The sequence below is a fragment of the Pinus tabuliformis genome, chromosome 6, assembly GCF_031772625.1.
Source record: "Pinus tabuliformis cultivar Carrire ecotype Pingquan chromosome 6, CPIR1, whole genome shotgun sequence".
Taxonomy (NCBI): Eukaryota; Viridiplantae; Streptophyta; class Pinopsida; order Pinales; family Pinaceae; genus Pinus; species Pinus tabuliformis.
The window spans coordinates 1,727,599,729-1,727,626,088 of NC_142292.1; the positions used below are offsets into that span (position 1 = coordinate 1,727,599,729).

General features: G+C 36.6%; 1 long non-coding RNA gene across 1 annotated transcript; it reads left to right on the forward strand.

Annotated features, from left to right (window-relative positions):
- Positions 1-20,305: 20,305 nt before the first annotated feature.
- On the forward strand, positions 20,306-22,804 carry LOC149265712 (uncharacterized). Its single transcript, XR_016260094.1, has 2 exons — positions 20,306-20,920; positions 22,623-22,804. It is a non-coding gene; the product is annotated as an uncharacterized LOC149265712 (long non-coding RNA).
- Positions 22,805-26,360: the final 3,556 nt, after the last annotated feature.

Genomic DNA, 26,360 nt, shown 5'->3' on the forward strand with positions numbered 1-26,360 from the left:
GACAACTTCTTTGCCTAAAAATTTATTCTCTTTTGAGCAGCTTCCTCTTGATATTCAATTAGAATTGTCTCTTTCAAAGCCAAAATATGAGTCTTGCATTTCTGAAGTGATATATGAACCTCTTCAATTCGAATCTCATTCCCTTTCTTCAGAATCTCTATTTGCTAGAGTTGATCATGAGTTGTGGTTGAATTTTGACAAACTTCAAAGTCTTGCTGACCAACTCCAAATCACTATTGAAAAGGCCTACATTCAGTATCAGCTTGAATACTTAACTATTGTTTCATCCTCTACTACACCTCCAAATACATCTACTACATCTCCAAATACCTCAACCACCTCATCCTTTCTTCCACCACCTCCATTAGTGTCATCATCTTTACCTACACAACCCATTGTAGTACCTCCACCACCTCCAACAATCATGGCACGATTTCGCCTCTTATGCTACCTGCTCAACTTGCTACTTTACCTTAGAACTATGGTCAAAGACTCCCTCTATTTGATGGAAGCTCAGAAATCACAGCCCAACATCATGTTGATAAATTGATAGATTTTATCGATCTAGAATAAATTGATGAAGATGATGCTAAGATGAGAATAATAGCTCAGAGTTTTTCCAGAGATGTGAAGAAATGGTTTCGCAATTTGGTTGCTAATTCTATCAATAATTCCAAGAGACTGATAGAATTGTTCTTAGCACGTTGGAAAGAAAAGAAAAATCCACTACAAATTTTGGTTGAGTACAATTCTATGAAAAGGAATCAAAATGAGATAGTCCAAGAGTTCACAACAAGATTCAATTTGGTATACAATTCTATTCCTGATGATATGAAGCCTCCACCTGGTCTAGCACTCTTCCATTATCCCAATGATTTCGACCAAGACATGGCATATCAACTCAGGGAGAGAGACCCTGCAACTCTTGAAGAAATGCAGTGAAATGCAGTAAGTGTCAAAGCTAATCTGCTCATCAAGAAATCCAAATCAAAGCCTGAAAGGACTAAGAAGAAAGTTGTTTTTAAAGAAGAACCCTCATCATCTTCAGATGTAAAGCTTGACACTCTGATCAAAACCATGGAAAGAATGATGGATAGAATATCCATAACTGATCGACAAGCGGAGCCTTCAGTGAGGAATCTGAACTCTCTTGGCTAGCAACAACAACAATTTAGAAACAGACAGAAAGAGCAGTGAAATTAAGATCCTCAAGCACAAGTAAGAGCTTCATTTCAGAAAAGTTATACTGAAGGTTAGGAAGAATATGAAGAAGAGACTGTAGAAGCAAATCATTTCTTTGAAGAAGATGAGTTGCCTACCTTTTTAACAGAAGAAGATTAGTTCTCTAAAGGATCTTTCATACCAAGTGATCAACAACTTGTACTTGCAAGTGATGATCTACGGGTTGTACAAATGGAAGAATACCAAAGAAGATATTAGAATGCTCTTAGTCATTTTCAAAAACAATACAACTTGAGGAACATAAATGTACCTGTTACATTGAACCAGAAGAGGCAAAATGCACAAAAAGACACACAAAGCAAAGAAACAACTCTTGCAAATCAGAATAAAGAAAAAGAGATTGTCGTACTGAGTTGGGATAAAACCAATGAAGCCTCTACTAGCAATGTGAGAAAAGATAAGGAGTTTCAAAGTGAAATTCATAAGAAGGAATCTCAAGCTAAAGGGTAGATTCAAAAGAAGGACATCATTGCAAAAGAGGTAGAAAAGAAATCTAATATTTTTAGTTTGGAAAATGAAATTTATAAGTTGAAAGTTTCAATTCCTCTCACTGAATTAGTGAAGAAGGATAAATATAAGTTTTAGATTGCAAAAAATGCTTAAGTTTGACCATATTTCAGATACAGTGAATGTCGCTGATGATGAGCCAAAAATCCTTTTTGGTCCAGCCTTAGAAGGAAGTCCTAAAGATAGTGAAATTCCACCTTTTTATCATAGTCTCAAACTTCATGACTTTATCCTCCATAACGCCATGCTAGATTTCAGTGCCTCATATAATCTTATGCCTAAAGTCATCATGGACAAACTAGGATTGAGTATCACCCGACCTTATCATGACCTCTACTCTTTTTATTTGAGTAGAGTGAAATGTCTTGGCCTCATTAAATATTTAGTAGTGTACTTGGACCAAATTCCCACCAAGAATGTGCTAATGGATGTAGTGGTTGCTGATATTCCTCCTCGATTTGGTATGTTGCTTTCAAGGTCTTGGGGAGCAAAACTAAAAGGCACTCTACATATTGACTTTTCATATGCTAATATCCCAATGTTTGGGCACATTACCATTGCAGCCCATTTCAATTACAGCTCCTTTCCAGCAGTGGGGTCTTGACTTCATTACAAATTTCCCTACCACTATTTCCACTCCTCAAACCCCTCATTTCATCTTTTCACTCATTCGTCATTGTTTTTTCCATTTTATTGCTTCTAGGGTTTCTACCATTATGGAGGGAGATTCTTCACCAGAGAGAAAAAGCACCATAAAGGAGGAAAAATCCTCAGATATGAGCCTACCAATCGTAATGAAATCAACACATCACCCTTCATCAAGTAATGTTTTAATATGTAAATTTTCTTATATTTTTGCAAAAGGGTATGTGAAGTAGGTTTTCATGAACAATTGATAGATTGGATTGCCACTCATCTGAAAGGGGAAAGGGCTATCACAGTTGTGGTTGAGTTTACATTTTCAGTGGTTGCTATTTCACTTGCTACAAGGATACTTTATCATGGAGAAGACTGGTTTAAGGGCATGAACTTGGATCTTGAACATTACAGGTCATTCTTGAAAACACCCTACAAGGAGACCCATACACACATAATCCCATTTAGGTACCTATTGTAGAAGTATGCTCCATTAATGAAGGCTATCATGAAATTTTTCACATGTGAGGGAAGGTTTTCTAGATTGTATGCCTATCACATCCGGCTTCTAATGCACTTCACAACTCAAAAACCTCTCAACGTGTGCAATTATCTATATAGAATTCTTGTCAAAATGTCCGAGAAGGTATAAGTGAGAAACAAAGAACACTATCCTAGTCTTTTTCATCATAGCTTGATAAAGACTATAGTTCTCCACCAGCGTGCAGAGAAAAAAATGACATGGGATTCTTTCATGACAAGTTTGAAATGGCATGAGACTAATGTTTCAGTTCAACATCCAAAAATGCCAACACAATAGATGGAGGTAGGATCATCAAGCTGATCAATGGAGGTTCCTAAAGCACTTAGACTCGAGGTGACTAGAATGTATCAAAGAGGAAATATGCTTGTGTTTACTTCTCATGTTGAGAAAGGGGTCAAGCCTTCTACATCAGCAAAATAGGGATCACAAGTACAGGATAAATACTTGATTGAGCATGAATTTGAGTTGGTGGATTTGGAAACAAAAAATGAGCCTTCCAACATGCAACATATCATAAAAGAGAAATATTCTCAGATCATAGAACTCATGGACAACATGGCCAGAGCAGTGTTTGTCATCTCATTCCTTGAACAAGAAAACAATTAGGTCAAAGCTAGACAACTCATCATGGAGAAAGAACAAACTAAATTTTTGCAACAAGAAGGCAAAGGCAAAGCAGTTTTGGAGCCTAGTGAACCTGAGGAAACTGAGAAACAAGGCAGGAAAAAGAGGTCAAGGACCAAGGGACTCAAGAAGGCATTGAAGGAGGAGAAAGAACACATTTTACTAAATGAAGACCTAGACATGGAGGAAAAAGTTCCTTAGAGATCAATGAGGATAGAGAGTATTGGTTAGATAAGGTCAATGACCACTTGGAAAATCTTCTTGACAAATCCAATAGAGATAACCAGCTACTAAGGCATATGGCACATCACTTTCAAACCACGAAACCCTAAAAGACAAAAATGAGAGGGATAACTTAGAGATGCTTGCTGAAGAATCCATGAGGACTTGACATACACCATTTTTTAGCTCATGAAGAATTTTGAAGGAATTATGAGCATTTTTGGTTATTTAGGTGCCAAATTCAGAAAATTGGCTAGTCACAGAAGCGCAACACCTTGGCACTTTGCTTTTTCCTCAGGCATCCAAATGAAAAATGGTTTGCAGTTTTGGAAATCTCATGGCATCCTCTCAAAACCCATTTCATCATATTTCTCATAGAGGGCCTAAATTTTGAGAAAAGGAAGAAAAAGTGGTAAAAAATCAGCATTCTGCCCCTCTTTTTGACAGGCACTGCACTTCTAGAGACACCTTGGGAGAAGTTTTTTAAGGCCTTCCCATGGGTCATTTTCAAAATTCAAGGTTTTCTGGAAACTAGACTTGAAAGGATATTTTACCATTCTTTCATATCTTCATTTGGACCTAAGGAAGGCACCTTGAAGTGGGCTCAAATTCAGCGTTGTGCTTCTGCAAATTTCTGTGTTTTTCATTTAAATTTCACTATGTAAATTTCCTAGTTTTTAGTTTGACTTGGTCGAAGTCAAAACTCTTGATGTAATTGAAGTTAGTTCAAGGTTAGATGATGTAATCGTGAATAAATAGACATGATAGGTTGTTTTTATAGTTTATTAGGCCTCATTAAGGAAGCAAAATCCAAAACAAAGTCTACAAGAATTGTTTGTATTTGACTTCTCACTCTCACCTGTTGGTTGAGAGTATCTTGGAAACAATTCCAACACCTAGGAATTCGACTCTTGAAGGTGGGGAAGTGGTTCAATTGAGTCTATATGTATCATTTTCTCATTTAGAGAGAAGGGTTGGACTTTTGTGGAGAAGCTTGTAACTTATGTTCATTTACAGCTAATACAGGAGCAGTTGCAACTATATTTCAGGAATTCTTGTTCAGTGAGTCTATGGTGTTGTTTTCTTTTCCTATCAGTTTCTAATGGATAAATCATCTCTCTTTTCATGCTTTATCTTCTTCCTATGAATTTCCTTGTAGTTATATAGACAAAAATCTTAGATCTAAGCTTTGTTTATCTGGAAATCATGCTTGTGTTTATTTTCTTCTAAAACTAATGAATTCATGCTTTTACATGCTCATTATGTTTTCTTAAAACTCTCAGACCTATACTACATTGAAAACACTTTAAATTCACCATAACTCACTGATATCAAGCTCCTTTTATACTTGTCACTACACACTTGAAGCCTTGACTTAATTAATTTCTCCAATCCCTAGTCCAACAAACCAAAAAACCCTAAATTCATAAATACCCAAACAAGACTTGTGTATCTAGCCTAAAACTTTTTTCCTTTCAGTTATTCATTGACAAATCTTTAGAGAGATCCCTCTTAGGTTCAGTAGGGCTAGCTATTGAACTGAAAGTGGTTTGAGGTTACCTTTTTCAATTTCCTCCTCAGCCTAGGAAATTGTAGGGGATAACATTTTTGGCGCCATGGCTAGGGACAAGATTGATAAATCATTCGTGGGTGTTATTTTAGATCTTTCAAGGGAACCGGTTCTGTAGTTGACAGTTTCCAATATCTAAAGATAGGCTGATTTTACAAATTTCATCAATCTTAAAGTGAGAAAATTTTTTGGCTCCTGAAAGACATACCAGGTCAAATCCTGACCCAAATCCGCCTTTTATTGTTGAAGACCCAGAAAAACTGCTTAGAAAAATCAAGCTACCTATCTCTAAAAGTGCAGTTCGATAAATAAAAAGGAAAACTTCTTTGCCTAAAAATTTATTCGCTTTTGAGCAATTTCCTTTTGATATTCAGTTAGAATTGTCTCTTTCAAGGTCAAAATTTGAGTCTTGCATTTTTGAAGTGATATTTGAACCTCTTCAATTTGAATCTCATTCCCTTTCTTTAGAATCTCTATCTGCTAGAGTTGATTTTGAGCTGTGGTTGAACTTTGAAAAACTTCAAAGTCTTGCTTACCAGCTCCAAATCACTACTAGAAAGGCCTACATTTAGTATCAGCTTGAATACTTAACTGTTGTTTCATCCTCTAGTACACCTGCAATACATCTACTACATCTCCAAATACCTCAGCCACCTCATCCTTTCTTCCACCACCTCCATTAGTGTCATCATATTTACCTACAAAGCCCATTGTAGTACCTCCACCACCTCTAGCAATCATGACACGATTTGCGCCTCTCATGCTACCTGCTCAACTTGCTGCATTACCTCAGAACTATGGTCAAAGACTCCCTCTATTTGATAAAAAGATCAGAAATCACAGCCCAACATCATGTTGATAAATTGATAGATTTTATCAATCTGGAAGAAATTGATGAAGATGATGCTAAGATGAGAATAATAGCTCAGATTTTTCCCAGAGATGTGAAGAAATGGTTTCGCAATTTGGTTGCTAATTCTATCAATAATTCCGAGAGACTGATAGAATTTTTCTTAGCAAGTTGGCAAGAAAAGAAAAATCCACTACAAATTTTGGTTGAGTACAATTCTATGAAAAGGAATCAAAATGAGATAGTCCAAGAGTTCACAACAAGATTCAATTTGGTATACAATTCTATTCTTGATGATATGAAGCCTCCACCTGGTCTAGCACTCCATTATCTCGATGTCGTCGACCCAGACATGGCATATCAGCTCAGAGAGAGAGACCCTACAAATCCTGAAGAAATGCAGTAATTGTCGAAATTAATCTGCTCATCATGAAATCCAAATCAAAGCCTGAAAGGACTGAGAAGAAAGTTGTTTTTAAAGAGGAACCATCATCACATTCAGATGTAAATCTTGACACTCTGATCAAAACCATGGAAAGTGATGGATAGAATATCCATAACTAATCAACAAGTGGAGCCTCCAGTGAGGAATCCGAACTTTCATGGCCAACAACAACAACAGTTCAAAAATAGACAGAAAGAGTAGTGAAATCAAGATTCTCAAGGACAAGTAAGAGCTCCATTTCAGCAAAATTATACCGAAGGTCAGGAAAAAGATGAATAAGAGATTGTAGAAGCAAATCATTTCTTTGAAGAAGATGAGATGACTACCTATTTTAACAAAAGAAGATCAGTTCTCTAAAGGATCTTTCGTACCAAGTGATCAACTTGTACTTGCAAGTGATGATCTATGGGATGTACAAATGGAAGAATACCAAAGATGATACAAGAATTCTCTTAGTCATTTTCAGAAACAATACAACTTGAGGAACAAAAATGTACCCGTTACATTGAACCAGAAGAGGAAAAATGCACAGAAAGACACACAAAGCAAAGAAGCAACTCCTGTAAAAAGAAAAAGAGATTGTCACACTGAGCTGGGATAAATGCAATGAGGCCTCTACCAGTAATGTGAGAAAAGATAAGGAGTTTCAAAGTGAAAGTCATAAGAAGGAATCTCAAGCTAAAGGGAAGATTTAAAAGAAGGACATCACTGTAAAAGAGGTAGAAAAGCAATCTAATCTTTTTAGTTTGGAAAATGAAATTTCTCAGTTGAAATTTTCAATTCCTCTCACTGAATTAGTTAAGAATGATAACTATAAGTTTCATATTGCAAAAATTCTTAAGGTCGACCAGATGTCAGATACAATGAATGTGACTGATGACAAGCCAACAATGCTTTTTGGTCCAGCCTTAGAAGGAAATCTTGAATATAGTGAAATTCCACCTTTTTATCTTAGTCTCAAACTTCATGACTTTATCCTCCATAACACCATGCTAGATTCTGGTGCCTCACATAATCTTATGCCTAAAGTCATCATGGACAAACTAGGATTGAGTATCACCCGACCTTATCATGACCTCTACTCTTTTGATTTGGGTAGAGTGAAATGTCTTGGCCTCATTAAAGATTTAGTAGTGTGCTTGGACCAAATTCTCGCCAAGAATGTGCTGATGAATGTAGTGCTCGTTGATATTCCTCCTCATTTTGGTATGTTGCTTTCAAGGTCTTGGGGAGAAAAACTAGAAGGCACTCTACAACTTGACTTTTCATATGCTACTATCCCAGTGTTTGGGCAACTCAGAAAACTTTATCGGGAAAAGAAGATGAAATTCATGATTAGTAGCAAGGAAAAACCAATAAATCACCCTATACATGTTGTGCATACTGATATTTATTCTTTCATTTTGTATAGTGATATGAATTCAGTCGATGATGAAAGTCAACTTGTAGAAAGTTCAGAAGTTTCAGATGTTATAACCAGTGTGCAGAAAGTTATGATTGCTGAAGGGAAAGAGATGAATGAAGAGTGTTTGCATCCAGTAAACCCTCTTGAAAAGATTTCTGAGATAGTGCAAAAAACAGAGTGTCTTGAGACAGCCAGCCATCCTCCAAAAGATCAGACAGTTCAACCTTCATAAATCCTTTTTCCGGATGAAGAAAATGGTCTTTGGACCATGGAGTTTGATGGTGCATTAGGAAAAGAAGGAGTTGGGATTGGTGTTTGGATTCATGTTCCATTACATCAGTCATGTAAGATTCCACACAATGTGAGAATGCATTCTTACAAGTTAGCTTTTGATTGCTCAAACAATGAGGCAGAGTATGAGGCATTGATTGCTGGCCTCAAGATTTTGAAGAAGTTGGGAGAAAATAAAATTTACGTTTATAGCGACTCTGAGTTGGTAATCAAACAAGTAAAATGGGAATACCAGGCCAAGCATCTAAGAATGAGAGCTTATCGCAATGTTGTACTTGACATCCTCAAAACTTTTACAGAATATACTTTGTCTCTTATTCCTAGAACTTAGAATGTTATAGCTGACTCTCTTGCTACTGCAACTAGTATGGTGAATATTCCCATTCACTCCAATCATAAGTATTCTACCCATGTCAATCATCGCCCAACTGTTCCTGATAATATGAGATTTTGGCAAGTGTTTTGGGATGACAAACAAATCAACAATTTTCTGCAATTGGAAGGAGAATTTCAGAATTCCTGCATTGATGATACATCCAATATGAATGATCCAGAAATTCAATTAGATGAGATTTGAAATATTGCAGCTGAAGGACAACAAAATTCCAAGAGGCCTTGTACCTTTGGAAGATTGTTTAATCGTGACGATGTTGCCAAAAAGCCCACCATGGTTCCCACAGAAAAAGGTGTTGAAGATGTAAACATTGGTACAACTGACAAGCCTAAGATGGTTAAATTGTCAAAGTCCTTATCTCCTAAAATGAAAAGTAAGTACATAACTTTAATGATAGAATTTTTTGATGTATTTTCTTGGGACTATTCAGGTCTGAAGGTTTATGACAATAATATCATTCAACACACCATTCCGGTTAAGCTTGATCAAAAGCCATTTCACCAGAAACTGAGAAGGATTAATCCTAAGTTGCTACCATCAATTGAAAAAGAGGTAAATAGGATTTATAAGTTTGGTATCATAGTTCCTATTCGATTTGCTGAATGGATGTCTAATATAGTGCCAGAAAGAAATAAGAACGGGGAGATTCGTCTTTGCATTGATTTCAGAAATTTGAACAAAGTGTCTCTGATAGATAATTATCCTCTGCCAAAGATGGATCATATACTTCGAAAGGTAGTTGGGTCTTCCAGGATGTCATTACTAGATGGATATTCTGGGTACAATTAGATTTTGGTGCATAAAGATGATCAGCTGAAAACAACCTTCACAACCCCATGGGATACATTCATGTACGCCAAGGTGCCATTTGGATTAAAGAATGCAGGAGTGACTTTTCAGCGGGCTATGGATATAACTTTCGCTAATGAAAAAGATGTATTTCTGGTTATATATTTAGATGATCTCATAGTTTTTTCCAAGTCTAATGAAGATCATTTGCATCATTTGAGAATTGTTTTTCAGAAATGCAAAAAATTTGGTATTTCACTCAATCCAAAGAAGACCCTATTCGCCATGGAAGAAGGTAAGCTATTGGGACACATCATCTCCAAGGATGGCATTCACATTGATCCTGCAAGAGTTCAATCCATTCAGAAATTAGATTTTCCAAGGAACAAGAAATAAATTCAGTCTTTTAATGGGAAAATCAATTTTTTGAGAAGATTCATCAGTAACCTCGTTGAACATTTGAAAGAGATGATAGACATGCTGAAGAATGAAAACGAGCTAAAGTGGTCTTTAGAGGCTACAAAATCTTTCCATGTAGTCAAATTTGCATTATCTACTGCTCCTATTTTGATTAGTCCATATTATACTTCAGATTTCATCATTTTTTCATTTGCCTCTGACCATACATTAGCAACAGTCCTAATGCAAAAGAAAGAGCATAAAAATGAGCAGCCTATAGCATTCTTTAGTCTAACAATAAGAGATGCAGCACTAAGATACAACATCATTAAGAAGTAGGCCTTGGCATTGGTGAAAGATCTCAAAGATTTTCGAGTTTATATTCTGCATTCTCACACCATTGCTTATGTTCCCACAATAGTGGTAAAAGAAATTCTTGTGCAAACAAATCCTGAAGGTAGAAGGGGAAAATGGATTGCAGCCATGATGGAGTATGATTTGGATATAAAGCTCACAAAGCTCATCAAGGGACAAGGTTTGGATAAGCTTATGGCTGAATCTAATCTACATGCACTAGACATCAATTTGATTGCAACACTTTCTGAAGAAGAAGAAGAAGAAGAAGAAGACTCATACTTATAGGTATCCGATATGTTCATTTCATCTCCATGGTATTCCGACATTGTTTATGTCTTGCAAAATTTAAATCCTCCACTGGAAGTTCCTAAAGGTAAAACTAGATCTTTAAAGTTGAAAGCTTCAAAGTATTGTATTCTTGATGGTGTTTTATACTGGAAAGACCCTGGTGGTGTGTTTCTAAACTGTTTGGTAGAAAATGAAGCAAAGGATGTGATGAAAGATTTTCACAAAGGAGACTGTGGTGGCCATCACTTCTAGAAGACTACAACAAATAAGATCTTAAGGGCTGGTTTCTATTGGCCTACTCTTTTTTCTGATGTATATAAAACAATGATGAGTTGTCATGAATGTTAGATTTTCCAAGGAAAAAGAAAACTTTTTCCATTACCCTTGTAGCCCATTTCAATTACAGCTCCTTTCCAGCAGTGGAGTCTTGACTTCATTGGCGAGATCCATCCTTCATCATCAGCACAACACAAATGGATTTTGGCAGTCACAAACTACTTCACAAAATGGATTGAGGCAATCCCAACCAGGCAAGCTACTAATTCTGTTATCGTTCAATTTATTGAATTTAATATCTTGTCTAGATTTGGCTACATGCAGAAAATAATCACTGATAATGTTGCTGCTTTCAAGTAAAAAAGGATGGTGGAGTTTTGTGCTAAGTACCATATTGTATTGGGACATTCCACTGCTTATCATCCACAAGGGAATGGTCTGGCTGAATCTTCCAACAAATCTTTAATCAACATCATCAAGAAAGTTTTAGAAGTGAACAAGAAGAACTAGCACAAAAAGCTCATTAATGATTTATGGGTGGACATAGTTAGTACTAAGAAATCAATAGGTATGTCTCCTTTTCAGTTGGTGTACGGGATTGACATAGTTTTTCTTTCATCTCTTGTTGTCCCGGTCATGAAAATTCTATAGGAATTGGACAACGAAACCAATGATATGCAAAGAAGGATAAACCAAATGATCCATCTACAACAGACTAGAAAAGAAGTTTTTCAAAACACCTCTGAACTTCAGGAAATAGTCAAAAAGATCTATGATCACAAGACAAAGGAAGACAATTTCATTTTGGGAGATGTGGTTCTTCGTTGGGATGTTAGAAATGAAGAAAAAGGCAAACATGGAAAATTTGAAAACTTGTGGAAGGGACCCTACAAAATTTCAGCTTTCAGAGGGAAGAATGCTTTTCTATTAGAGGAGATGAATGAAGAAGATTATTCAGGAGGAGCGATCAATAGTAGGCTTCTCAAGCACTACCATGTTTGAAACAATTTATGCAAATTCTCACCACCATTGTACATATTGGTGTGTTTTTTATGCTCCAGTATCTAAGTGGCTATCATAGGAGCTTGAAGCTTGAGGAGAAGGCCATAAGGCTTCTCTAATCAGCAGTTGCTTTTATTTTACTTTTATAGTCCTATCATGTCAAATAATAATTCAATTTTCAGTCACAGTTTAGTTTTCTGCATTTTGACTCCATTGCCCAATAGATAAGGCTACTTGGTCTACAGTGTTCTTGACACCTCCAAGGAGTTGCCATTCCCAACTGGAGCCAATGTTAGTGTCGGTCTTGTCTTCCTACCACCAGTGATCAAATATGATTTTACTAATTCTGTCAGGAGTCTCAAGGTCAAATTTTATCATGTCACTAGGTTTTCAGAGTAAAATTTGGTCACTAGCTAGTTTGTTTAGGAAGGTTTTCATTAGTTTGGAAAAATTACACATGTTGGTCGCCTACCTCACTCAGAAGAAGGAATCATAATAAAAAGGATGTTTTCATTATATTAGTCATCATCATTAACATTCCATTCAGTCTCATGTCTTCATTAAATCATTAGGGTTTCAAGGTCCATCATCATCATGTGTAAATCTAACATTAAATGAATCATGACAAGTAGCTTTTTGGCATAAGTTTGATGAATTTTCATAAGTTCTTCATGGTTTCAATTTCAAAGGTTCTAGTAGAAAATTCACTCTTCAAAAGGTAAAAATCAACTCAGGTTTCAGCTCTCGAAAGTGGCTCAGTTTTAAAGGTGAAAAATCAGTTTTTGAAAATGTATGTGGGGCCCATTTCTATTCAAAAGGAATTATGCTTGCCTATAAAAACCCAAAAGGTCCCAAACTCATTTCATTTACCTTCTATTCTCCTTTATTCATCGAGCTCTTTGCTCCATTGGCAAGAAAAAAACACGAGTTTCTAGGCAAATTTGGTCAAAAATTGCAGGCGTTGTGCTTCCAGAGACTGCGCCGCACTTCTGAGGTCAGTGATGCACTTCTCGACACTGCACTGCGCTTTGTCGCTGCGCTTCCAGACACTGCAAGCAAAGCTAGACAACTCATCATGGAGAAAGAGAAAACTAAATTGTTGCAACAAGCAGGCAAAGGAAAAGCAGTTTTGGAGCCTAGGGAACCTGAGGAAATTGAAAAACAAGGTAGGAAAAAGAGGCCAAGGACCAAGTGACTCAAGAAGGCATTGAAGGAGCAGAAATAACACATTTTGCTAAATGAATACCTAGACATGGAGGACAAACTTGCCTTAGACATCAATGATGACAGAGAGTATTGGTTAGATAAGGTCAATGACCACTTGGAAAATCTTCTTGACAAAGTCAATAGAGATAACCAACTACTAAGGCATATGGCACATCACTACCGAACCAGGAACATGATATGTAACTTCAAGCTCAAACAGTTGGAAAACAAGCTCAAGGAAACCCTAAAATACAAAAATGAGAGGGATAACTTAGAGATTCTTGCTGAAGCATCCATGAGGGCTTAACATACATCATTTTTCAGCTCATGACCAATTTTGAAGGAATTATGAGCATTTTTGGTTTTTTGGTTATTTTGGTGCCAAATTCAGAAAATTGGCTAGTCACAAAGGCATCCAAATGACAAATGGTTTGCAGTTTTGGAAATCTCATGGCATCCTCTCAAAACCCATTTCATTAGATTTCTCAGAGAGGGCATAATTTTTGAGAAGAATCGGAAAAAGGGGTCAAAAATCAGTTTTCTGCCCCTCTTTTTGATAGGCGCTGCACTTCTAGAGACACCTTGGGAGAATGAGTTTTTGAAGGCCTTCCCATGGGTCATTTTCAAAAATTCAAGGTGTTCTGGAAACTAGACGTGAACATATATTTGAATTTTCTTTTAGATCTTCATTGGGACCTCAGGAGGGCACCTTAAAGTGGGCTCAAATTCGGTGTTGCGCTACTGCAAATTTATGTGTTTTTCATTTAAATTTCACTGTGTAAATTTCCTAGTTTTCAGTTTGACTTGGTCAAAGTAAAAAATATTGATGTAATTGAAGTTAGTTCGAGGTTAGAAGATGTAATCATGAATAAATAGACATGATAGGTTGTTTTTATGGTTTATTAGGCCTCATTAAGGAAGAAAAATCTAAAACAAAGTCTACAAGAATTGTTTGTATTTAACCTTCTCACTCTAACCTATTGGTTGAGAGAATCTTGGAAATAGTTCCACCAACTAGGAATTCAACTCCTGAAGGTGGGGAAGTGGTTCAATTGAGTCTATATGTATCATTTTATCATTCGAAGAAAAGGGTTGGACTTTTGTGGAGAACCTTGTACCTTATGTTCTTTTACAGCTAATACAAGAGCACTTGCAGCTATATTTCAGGAATTCTTGTTCAGTGAGTCTATGGTGTTGTTTTCTTTTCCTATCAATTTCTAATGGATAAATCATCTCCCTTTTCATGCTTTATATTCTTCCTATGAATTTCCTTGTAGTTATATAGACAAAAATCTTAGATCTAAGCTTTGTTTATCTGGAAATCATGCTTGTGTTTATTTTCTTCTAAAAGTAATGAATTCATGCTTTTACATGCTCATTAAGTTTTCTTCAAACTCTCAGACCTCTACTACATTGACAAAACTTTAAATTCACCATAACTCACTGATATCAAGCTCCTTTTATACTTATCACTGCACACTTGAAGCCTTGACTTAGTTACTTGCTCCAATCCCTAGTACAACAAACCAAAAACCCTAATTTCATAAATACCCAAACAAGACTTGTATATCTAACCTAAAACCTATTTCCTTTTAGTTGTTCATTGAAAAATATTTAGAGAGATTCTTCTTTGGTTTAGTAGGGCTATCTACTGAACTAAAAGTGGTTTGAGGTTACCTTTTTCGATTTCCTCCTCAGCCTAGGAAATTGTAGGGGATAACAAAACTCTCCACCATATTATGCCCCATGGCCCCAACCACCTCAAAATGCACCTTGGAACTAGGGATGGAGATGAAATTTTTATGGGAATGTATTTCAACCTCAAAACCAACCATACTCCCAGTATCAATGCCCATCTAACATGCCCTATACACCTGATATGCCTTCCTTTCAGCAAGGATATAGCTCAACTTATTATTAGCAACCTTCATTATCATTACCTCCTCAAGTACAACAACCCCTACCCCTACCTTCAAGCTCTAATCCACCCTCACAACAGGCACAACAAATTTAATCCACCTCATCCAACTCAGCTGCATGCAAAACTAATTACTAATCCTAATAATAGGCCTCCATAACCTGTACAAAATATGGAATTACAGTCTTTCCCTACATATGTCATTATTGCTTTTCCTATTAATGAAATTCAAATAAGATCAGGAAAGACAATTAATAAAGAAAAATTAGTTGTAATGATTCAAGGGGAGGATCCTCAAGTGGAACTTGAGGATAAAAATCACCAGAAATCAGAAAATTGAAAAAACAGTGAACTAGAAGAACCAAGGGAGCCTCCTTACCAGAAAGATTACTTGTCAAGAAAACTGAAACTCCCATGCATATGATTTGGAATCCGAATTAAGGAATGTATGCATAAAAATAACTTTGCTGCAAGCTATTAAGGGCATTCCTATATACACCAAGATCATTAAGGATCTTTGCATCAAAAATCCAAGAAGGAAGAAAAACAAAAATCAAAATGTTAAAATAATAAGCCAAATGACATAAATGATACTTGGTTTGCCACTAAAATATAATGATTCAGGGAACCCCATAGTCACAATAGAAATCAATGGAACTCTTCTACCAAATACCCTTCTAGACTTAGGAGCATCCATCAATGCCATGATGGTTGAAACCATGACATTACTACAACTACAAGGAGTTATGCCTACACCCATAGTATTGGAGTTGGCAGATAGATCTATTGTTAAACCCGTGGGGATCATAGAAGACATAGTGGTAACAATAACTTCTTGGGAATACCCAATTAATTTTGTTGTAATTTCCCCAAAGACTTCTAAACTCGGACATCTAGTAGTGTTAGGCCAAACTTGGCTGGCCACTACCGATGTTGTCATTGGGTGCAAAAATGGAGAAATTATTATTTCTAATGGATTACAAAATCAGACATTAACTATTTTTCCACCTGCTCAAATGGCCATTGAAGTACCTCTTTGGCTGGAGAATCCCTATGGAAAGGAAGATTATATACTTCCCTTATTAACTCTAAAACAATCTTGGGGACTTCATGAACAATCATAAGAACTTGTTTTGCAACAGTTTTTGTTTGATATTAATTGCATTAATTATCCTATCTCTTTTAATGGTCATCATCATGTTTTCAGCAATTAATTTCTGGAAACTTGTCACCCTGTTGTGTTTGCGTCATTTACTATGGAAGCCTTAGAAGGAAACAACGAAGTAAGTACCGAACCCATTGAAATTAGTGCTAGAAAAACATTATATATTGGTACAGAACATAAATAGTAGGTATTGAATATGGTTCAAAAGTAGTCCAAATAATTTGCTTGGGATTATTTGGACATGAAAGGTATTCATCCAGACACTTGTGTAAATCATATTTATACAAATGAAGAAGTTATACCTATTAGGCAACCATAAAGGCAAATGAACCCAACTCTAAAAGAAATTGTCAAGGATGAATTGTAGAAACTTTAAGTGGAGATTTCATTTATCCTATTTCCCAAAACAAATGGGTTTCACCCTTGGTGGTAGTCCCAAAGAAAAATGGGAAATGGTGAATCTGTGTGGATCACAAAGAGATGAATAAGGATGCCTTGTGAAACTATTTTCCTTTACCTTTTATTGATCAGGTACTTGATACATTTCCAGGGAAAAAGCACTTCTCTTTTCTGCATGGATATAGCGGGTATAATTAGATTCAAATAGCCCTAGAAGATCAAGAAAATACTACTTTCACTTGCCCATGGGGAACCTACGCCTACCGATTTCTTCCCTTTGGCTTATGTAACAGCCCAACTACCTTTCAACAAGTTGTTTTATTTATCTTCTATGATATGATACATGACTATGTAGAAGTCTATATGGACGACTTCACGGTATATGGTGATGACTTTCAACAAGCTTTGGAAAATTTGGAAAAAGTAGTGATTCATTGTCAAGAGGCTCAATTGGCCCTTAGTAGTATTAAATGCAAAATGATGCAAACTAGGGGAATTATTTTGGGACACCACGTATCACATGAAGGGATAAAATTTGACCCTGCAAAAATATAGCTAATATCATTCCAATTCCCATGTCGCAAAAAGGGGTAAGAAGTTTGTTGGGACATGTAGGGTACTACAAGAGATTTATTGAAAAATTTACTAAAATTGCAACACCCAGGTTTAAATTACTTACTAAAGATGTTGATTTTTTATGGGATACTAACTGTCAGAATTCTTTTCAGGAATTGAAGGAAAATTTGACTACTACTCCAGTATTGAGAGGACCAAATTGGTCTCTCCCTTTTCACATTTGCACTGATGCATCAAACACTTCCCTTGGTGCTGTGTTGGGTCAAAGGGATGATCACTTTCCTTATGTTATTTACTTTGTTAGCAAGAATATTTTGCTTGCAGAGCTAAATTATAGAGTCACTGAAAAGGAATTATTAGCAGTTGTTCATGCCATTAACAAATTTAGGCATTATATTACCGGTTATGAGACTTTCGTCCATACTAATCATTCTTCCATTAGATTTTTTATGAATAATCCTATTACTAATGGAATAATTACGAGATGGTTACTTTTTTTACAAGAATTTAACATCATTGTGATTGACAGGCCTGGACGAGACAATTTGGTTGTAGATTCTTTATCCTAAATGAACGTTGCCCAAGATAGAGCTTTAGTGCCCATTCCGGATGATTTTCCAAATGAATATTTGTTCGTTGTTTCAAAATTCACTCCTTGGTTTGCTGACATGGCTAACTACCTGGTGACAGGAAGGCTGCCACAAAATATTTCCACTAGGGAAAAACATAACATTGTGCAGCGAAGTGACAATTATTCTTGGATAGACAGGGACTTGTTTTGCACAAGACCCGATTTAATTATGATAAGATGTGTGCGGGAAGAAAAGATGTTTGATGTTATGAAGGCTTGCCACAGTGAGCCCTGTGGTGGGCACTTTGCAGATAAAAATACATCCTATAAGGTACTACATGCAAACTATTATTGGCCCACTCTTTTCAAAGATGATAAAAGGTTCGTTTCAAGTTGTGATGCCTGTCAAAGAATGGGGAGGCCAATTCCAGCTGATGAAATTCCTCTCCAAACGTAGATATCAGTGGAACCTTTTGAGAAATGGGCATTGGATTTTGTAGGACCCATCTCTCCCATGTCCAAGAAGAAGAGGTACATATTGGTTTGTATTGATTACGTGACAAAGTGGGTAGAAGCCAAGGCTTTATATTCTGCTTCCGAGAAAGTTGTGGTAGATTTCCTTTTTGAGGACATCTTCACTCGATTTGGGGTACCTAGAGATATTGTTACCGATCAGGGAACACAATTTACATCCAAACTAGTGAAGGCTATTACTGAGAAATATCAAATAAAACACTAGGAGTCTACTCCATACTACCCTTAGGAAAACGGACAGGTTGAATCCACAACCAAAGTCTTGGAATCTATCCTCACCAAGATAATTCAGTGTCACCATGGTGACTGGGCTGACAAGCTACCCGAGGCATTATGGGCTTACCGAATAACTTGGAGGAATGTGATAGGACACACTCCTTACGATTTAGTATATGGGAATCAGGTACTACTTCCCATTGAGTTTCAGGTAAAAACATTTCGGACAACTACTCAATTGGGGATGAATCTGAATGAAGCCCATGAGAAACGGTTACTTCAGTTGAACGAGCTTGATGAAATTAGACAAGATGCATTTCAATGGACTATGTTAGTATAATATCAGAGAGCTTGGTGGCATGAAAAGTACATTAAGAAGAAGGTCTTTCAACCAGGAGATTGGGCATTGTTATATGATAGTAAATTTAAACACTTTAAAGGGAATTTTTCGACTAGGTGGTTGCGACCTTATGAAGTGGAAGAAGTCTTTGATAATGGTTTTGTTAGAATAAAAATTATTGATGCTGATCAGACCACATTTGTGGTGAATGGCCATAGATTGAAGATATACCATCGACTGCTCTCTCGCCAAGAATTTTTGCAGGAGGTAATGCGAGATCCAAAAATGGAGTTGGTTCAAGAGAAGGATCTAGCTCATGCTCGTTCTTCAAACTAATTTTATTTATATATGTATATTTATATTTATGTACAGTTGAGCCTTATGTTTTCCCCACACTCACATAGAATAAAGGGGAAATTTGTCAAGGGTAAGTTTATTCCTTTAGCCAGACTTGACAGATTACTTATGGAAAAGGATCATTTGGAGACCTCTTTGAACATTTCAAACTCCCAAAAATTGAATGTTCTGAGCAAGGACTAATCCAGGCTCGTAAATATTATGGAACAATGGTATTTAGGAATCTATTGAGTACAAAATTATTCTTTTCCGGACCCAACTAAATAAGTACGGAAAAGAAACCCCCTTGGAGTCTACTTTGGGTTTTTCAGACTCTCTAAAGAGGAATACCCCGAGCAGTGGCTAACTTAGGCTTCATAAATCTATGAGGTAGCAGTAGCTAGGGATCTGCTGAGTATAGAATTATTCTTTTCCGGGCTCAACAAAATAAGTATAGAAAAGAAGGTCTCTGGAGTCTTCTTCTTTGCATTTCAGACTCTCTAAAAATGAAATGCCCCAGGAAATAATCATTCCAGACCTGGTTAAAATCCATGGAATGATGATCCAGACTATGTGTAGTAACCAAAATCCAAAGTTTTTAGCAGGGCTGCATGAGATACTCAAGAAGAATTTTGTTATTTTTTAGGTCAATTAAGAGATTTTGTACTTAAAATTGGTATTATGAGGAAGCAAGCATGGATACTAAATGGTTTTTCACTATAATTCATAATTAAGTACATAAGAAGTGCACAAAGAGAAACTTCACCTATCAACACCAAAATTATTAAGGATGGTAAATTATAAATATTTTGAAGTGTTTATAGTGTTGCAAATTAATTTATCATCATGAACTCGGTCATGAAGATTATGTGCTGCCAAATATCAAAGTGGTATTGTCATAATTACTCTCGAGTTCTAGAATATCAATAAAAGCAAACCAAGGTATGGAAACATTTTTATTTATTTAGACTATATTCAAGTGTATGAATAATAATTGCCATGATTTATCCATTCTTTCACATTCAAATTGTTGTCCTATCCACATTAACTTTTTCTTTCATTTTTATTTGTGCATTTTACATGTCGATCACCAATTCATTATTACCATAGCCAATCGATCATCAATTCATCATTACCCAACCAATCCCTATCACCATTGGAACTTCCATCCTACCCCTCTACCTCCTTCCTCCAGCCTGACCCATACAACCACATGTAAAACATTGAATCATCATTGCCATCGCTCATGCATATTTTCATTCAAATTTTACAAGAACCAATTTCTAAATTAATTTAAAGCTGAGAGTGCTAGTATGATAATTTTTCATCTCAATGCTAAGTTTTAGAAGGAAGACGACTTGCAAACCCTCTAATTTTGTGGTAACTTTCAGTATTGCTTCCACTCAGGTATGGGGATTGATCACCATGAACATACCATTGTTCAATTTTCAAAAATCCCAGAGTACGCTAGCTGTAAGGAATTATTCGAAGATAAAGGTTGGATGAGTTTCCTTCGGAAATTCCAGGGTTACAATGATAAGGAAGCCTTGGATTTTTCATAGATTTTCAATGGGGAAGTCACAGAAATTGGGAATTTGAAATTCAAGGTCATCAGAGAATCCATCAGTATGGTGACTGGGTTACTGTTATCTAGCGATAAATTCTTCAAAGCGGAACCACTTGACCTAACTGATTGTGCCAAGTTTCTTAAACTGGCTTACAAATCTATGAACTAGTCAAAAGGGGTTTTGCGCAGCTGCCTAGAGGAAAAATGGAATCCACTTGTCACGGTGCTACAAAGATTTGTTACTTGTGAAGGTAGGTACGCTGTAGTCTTCCTTCATTGTGTCAGATTGCTTTTACATTTTCATAAGACCAAGGAGTCAATTTTCCTTTCTTCTTGCTCAAGAGTTTGTATAAGGTTGCTAAGGGAGTTCAATAAGATGTAAAAAATCCTGAAACCGGTGTGTGCCATCAAAGTCTTATTAAAATGTTGGTAGTTGATGAGTTAAGTAAACAAAGTAAATATTGGTAAGATTTTATGGGGGAAATTTTTCTAGGGGAAGAAACCCAAATGAAAGGAAGATATAGACTCATCAGTCTCTTGTCGAAGAATTTAAGCCCTAGAGTCGAGACTTCACCAGATTCTAGCTCTAAACAGGGTCAGAGCCCTATAGAAGTGCCTGTGTCTACAACAGGAAAGAGTTGTTTGGCAAAAACCTCAAAGAAATCGGCAAACCCCAACACTTCCACAGAAAAATTACCCCCAGTATCGAAAAGGAAAAATTGTAAAAAGAGTAAGGTACAAAAATGAGAGCCCAACCACAAGGAAGTACCAGTTGAGGAACCTCGGTCACGCAAGTAGAAAAATCCTTCAGCAGGGGTTGTGGAATCAGTTGTCGCACCAGTAGAACAATAATATGAGAAGGGTAATGTTACCCTTAAGAAAGGAAAAAGGAGACTCTTTCAAGGGGAACCAAAAGTGAAATTTGTGCATTCCACACCAGTATATAAAGCAGTAGAGAATCTAACTTCGTCACAGAGTCGATGACGTACAAGAATCATGTCTAAACATGGACAATCTATTTCCAGTACCCATAATCAGGAGCCTGTTACTGTTTTATCTTCTCTAGAACAAGAGGTTGAACACCTTCCTTGGGTGAACAATGAACTAGGGGATCCTCTATCTGAGGGAGGTGATCCAAAATATAACACTGAAGATTTTTTGAGTAGCTCACCGCTTCTACACTTATCCAATAAGGGTCCAAACAGGAAGAAACGATTACATAATCCTAGAAAGAGCAACACAGTTTCTGAGTCAATTCATGGTGGAAGTAACTCTCAAAAACAAACAATGCCAATTGAAAATGCCTTAGCCTACAATGAAAAGGTCCTTCAGTTACTAGTGGCTAAATTGAAGCAGTAAAATGTGAAGTTGAAAGACAAGGTTCATAAATACAAAACCCTGTTTTTCTATGTGTGGTATGTGAATGAAAAGTATCAGGACACAAATCTATCCTTGATCTCTAAAAATGATGCAATGGTTTTGAGAAATAAACATCTGATTGAATAGAAGTTGAAGTAGTTGAGGCTTGTTGGGAAGGCTAGTGCTTAGAAACAAGCTCTACATTTTCAGAAGACATTCATGAAAGAAAACCATGGTATTGAGGTTTTGGTCAAAGAGGTGGGAATATGAAGCCTGGGATGCCCTATTTTTTTTTATGACTGGATGGAATAGAGAAAGATAATTGCATGAGGGCATGCCTCCCCTTAGGCATCGGGGGATGTTGGGCCCTACCTTTGTACCTCCTACACCTATCTTATGCCCTTGTTGTTCCCTACATTTACTCTCTTTTACCCTTATTTTTACCATAATACCACTCTACTTAGACCAAACCATACTATTTTGTGAATGGAGGTATGGTGTGTTACTTAATGCTATGGTCATATATCTTTGATTAGTTTAAGTGATAAATAATGAATCTGTAACTCTTGGGTTATTTTGACTAACTTTTACAAGGACTCAAAGACATATGAAGACATGTGGACAGGTTAGCAGGAACCCAACATACGGTGCAACATATTTCTTGACAACGCAGTAGACAACCATATGTGGACTCACTATTATGTACCTAATTTTTGTATCCCAATATGTACTCTAATTGGCAGTGACATCCAGTCAAATATTTGGCATTCCAGAGATAGGTATCTTTATGCTCAATGGGGAGTCGGTTTCATTGTCCATGCTGAGATCGAGACCAGCTCAACTATGATCCTTCTGAAGATGTTTACAAGATTTCATATAGTCTAACTTAGCCATGACATTATGTGTTTACTTTTCTCAGTTAGTTAGTTGCAATTGTTTTACCATTGGCTGAACTCTATATAAAGGCTGATGATTTTTGTATGTAGTTAGTTGAAAGTATCATATGCATCACCTTTTGTAAGAGTTATATTCTCAGAAGACATTGGAGACTGGCATATTTCTTGTCTGAATTTATGATCCATTGAATCTTAATATAATTTTGGTTTCGACCTTTATTTAATGTAAGTGTTATGCTTTTTTATTTCTAAGTTATTGAGTTAGTTTAAGACTTGCTCCGAGAAGTGGTAAGGGCCCACCACCACCTGGAAACAAGTCCTGTAATCGATATAGATCGTAGGAGGTGTATTTTTTAGATTCAAAGTTCATATTTCATTTTAATATTTGTTTGCCAATAGATCTTGGATTTACTAATTTTGTACTTAAATTGCTTGTTTTGGTTGCCTTGGATCTAGAAAAGTGTATGCCCTTAAGTCTTGCGAACAGAGGAATAGTGCTTCTTAGTGTTTCTTATGTCTGAATGATCCCTTCATCATACATCTATGTTTTAGAATACTTAAAAGGAAGTTTGTCCAATCACAACAAATTCCGAAAAGGACAACTACATTGTGAGCTTAACCTGTTGATCCAAATTAAATCTGGTCTTTTCATATTGATTATGTGCATTTATCAATAATGCAGGGTTCTTGAACATTGTGTTTTATGAGGAGGTATTCAAAAACAGTAAGGTAGAACATTATTCATTAATGAATATTCTGTGATTGAGTGCTATAACATAGCTTCGAAATTCCATGTAATTGTAGTGAAATTGTGTCGAGAATATAGGTTTTCACTCTTTTTATAAAAGGTTACTTGCTTAGGATTGACTTTATGAGTTTATTTGGAACGATTTCGAGTTAGAATATAAGCACTGATCTTTGAAGTCTCTCAAATCTAAGTGTGTTAAAGCACGAGAACATTGATTTAATTTTTTTTTTTTTCTTTTGAGGTTCTTCAGAAGTAAATGTGTGAGCTAGATAGGATCAAGAAGTCAGTTTTGTAGTTTGTCTTATATATCCCAGGGATTGAAATTAAGTTTTACTTGGATTGAAATTGAGTTTTTCTTGAATTAAGATTAACTTGGCTTGGAGTGAGGTTAGTGATTCGTATTGCTTGAGTTGTGATTAACATTGCTTAAATGGTGATTGGAATTATTCTTGCATGAACGAAGATTGGTCATGTGGAACAGTGATTAGTATTGTTGTGCAATGATTTGTTTTATTTGCACAGTGGTTTGAACTATTTATGCAACAATTTATATTTCTTATAACAATGATTTGTATTGTCTTTGCCAAGACTTGAATGTTGTACAATAATCTCCAAATAATTTATGTAATTCTTTTAAATTAGGATGTTTACTTGATTCATTTTTGAAGTAAGTTTTTGAGTTATATAGATCAGGGTTAAAGTAGAACAGTAATTAAAGTTTTGATAGAACATAGATTTAACTATAGGATATAGTTTTCTTCACTTCAACTTATGGAAAGTAGAGATTGAACGTTTCATACTCCATTCTGTTCTAAACTATTTAGAACCTGAATCGAAATGTAGTGTAACTCAATGTTTATGAACCTCAGTTGATAATTTAATTTAGGGGAATTAAACGACAAATAAAACTCCTAACAATGCTCTAGCTGAAGATCAGGCTGTCTTGAAAATACACTACCATGAATGAGTTTGTGAAGGGTTGCAAGATGTCATCCATCATCCTCATGAAGTTTGCGGGGGCATTCCTCAACCCGAAATGCATGACCAACCATTCAAAAAGGCCCTCCTTAGATTTTAGTGTAGTCTTCCACACATCGGAGGGTTCGATTGGTACCTGGTGATAACCATACTTCAAGTCAATCTTGATGAAATATTGCCCCCCCTTGAGTTGGTCTAGAAGGTCATCAATTCATGCGATTGGAAACCTATTATGAACAATGATCTTATTCAATGCCCGATAGTCAATACAGAGTCTCCAGGTCTCATCCTTCTTTTGTACTAACACGATCAGGCTCCCACAGGGTGATGAACTCATCTTGATGTGCCGTTTCTGCAACAACTCCTGAATCTTCCTCTTGATTTCATCATTCTCTATAACGGAGTGAAGATAGATTGGCCCATTGGAGAGCGGCGTGCCCAGGGTTAGATCGATGGAGTGCTTGGCCTGACAGTGTATGGGTACCCCTATGGGTGAGGTGAAGATATCCTTGTATTCCTCCACGACCTTTTCCATTTGTTGTTGCCGTGAAGAGGAGCCTTGTTTAGAGGCCGTGGATGTGGCCACAAACTTATTCTTTCCCTAAGAGTGAATCATAAGGAAGAAAAATTTCCCGGTCTAGGAAATGATCTTACTACATTGCTTCACAAAGTCAAAGAGATGATGGTAGGTGGTGTTACCTCTGGTATCTTGTATAACTTATTTCCCAAATAAATAATAACAGTGTGAGGCCTAGACTCATACACAACATGATGCTTCCACAAGTATAGTTGGCCTAATAATACATCACAAACTTCAAGATAAACAACATGACACAATACCTCATATGTGAAGGGATTGATGTTGTAGGGAAGGATACATTGATGGCTGACACAGAGACCTTGTCCTTGGTGAAGCCTCCCGATGATGTATGAATATGGGTGTGGTGTGGTTGGTAGGCCCAACCGCTTCACGACGTCTCCTAAGATGAGGTTCTTTTGGCTTTTGTTGTAAAAAATGAACTACAAATGATAACCCTTCACCCACATCTATGAGTAGAAGAGTCGCTCGCCGTCCTCTGGATATTCAGGTTCAATCTTTTGGATCTTGGTGGTTGAAACAATGGCATTGGGCTATACATTAATAATTTGCTTCCCTTTGTTGTTCCCCTTGTCAGGTTCTGACTCAGAGTTGGAACATGCATCTAATTCGAAAGCTTTCAGCTCGGCCACTAATGACTACTTGACTCAACACTCACTTTTGTTGTGAGTGGGGCTCTTATGGAACTCACACCATTTCTATATGTCCTTCTTTGTCTTCGTGGTGTTGTTATTTTCTTGTGGCTTCGACAGGTTGTCCTAGGTTGCCCTGCCTTGGCTTTGTCCTTTGTTCTATAGTTTGGGGGCGCCTTTCCTTTGCTTCAGATTCACAGATCCAAAGTATCGCTTCTTCTGTTTAAATTTCTACTTGATCTTGACAGAGTATCAATAGGCGATGCCAAGAAATGAGATGTCCAGGAACTCCATCTCATCCTGGATGTACTGATGTAGACATTCATGGTACTTGAGTACTAAATGTCACTCTGAATCCTTGATAACCAACTTCGTTCGAAGGGTATGAAAAATGTTTGTGAACTCTAGCATGTCTTGGTCCCTTCCCTGCCATAGCGTGGTCCACTTTATGTATTTATCTTCATATCTCCTGAGAGTGTA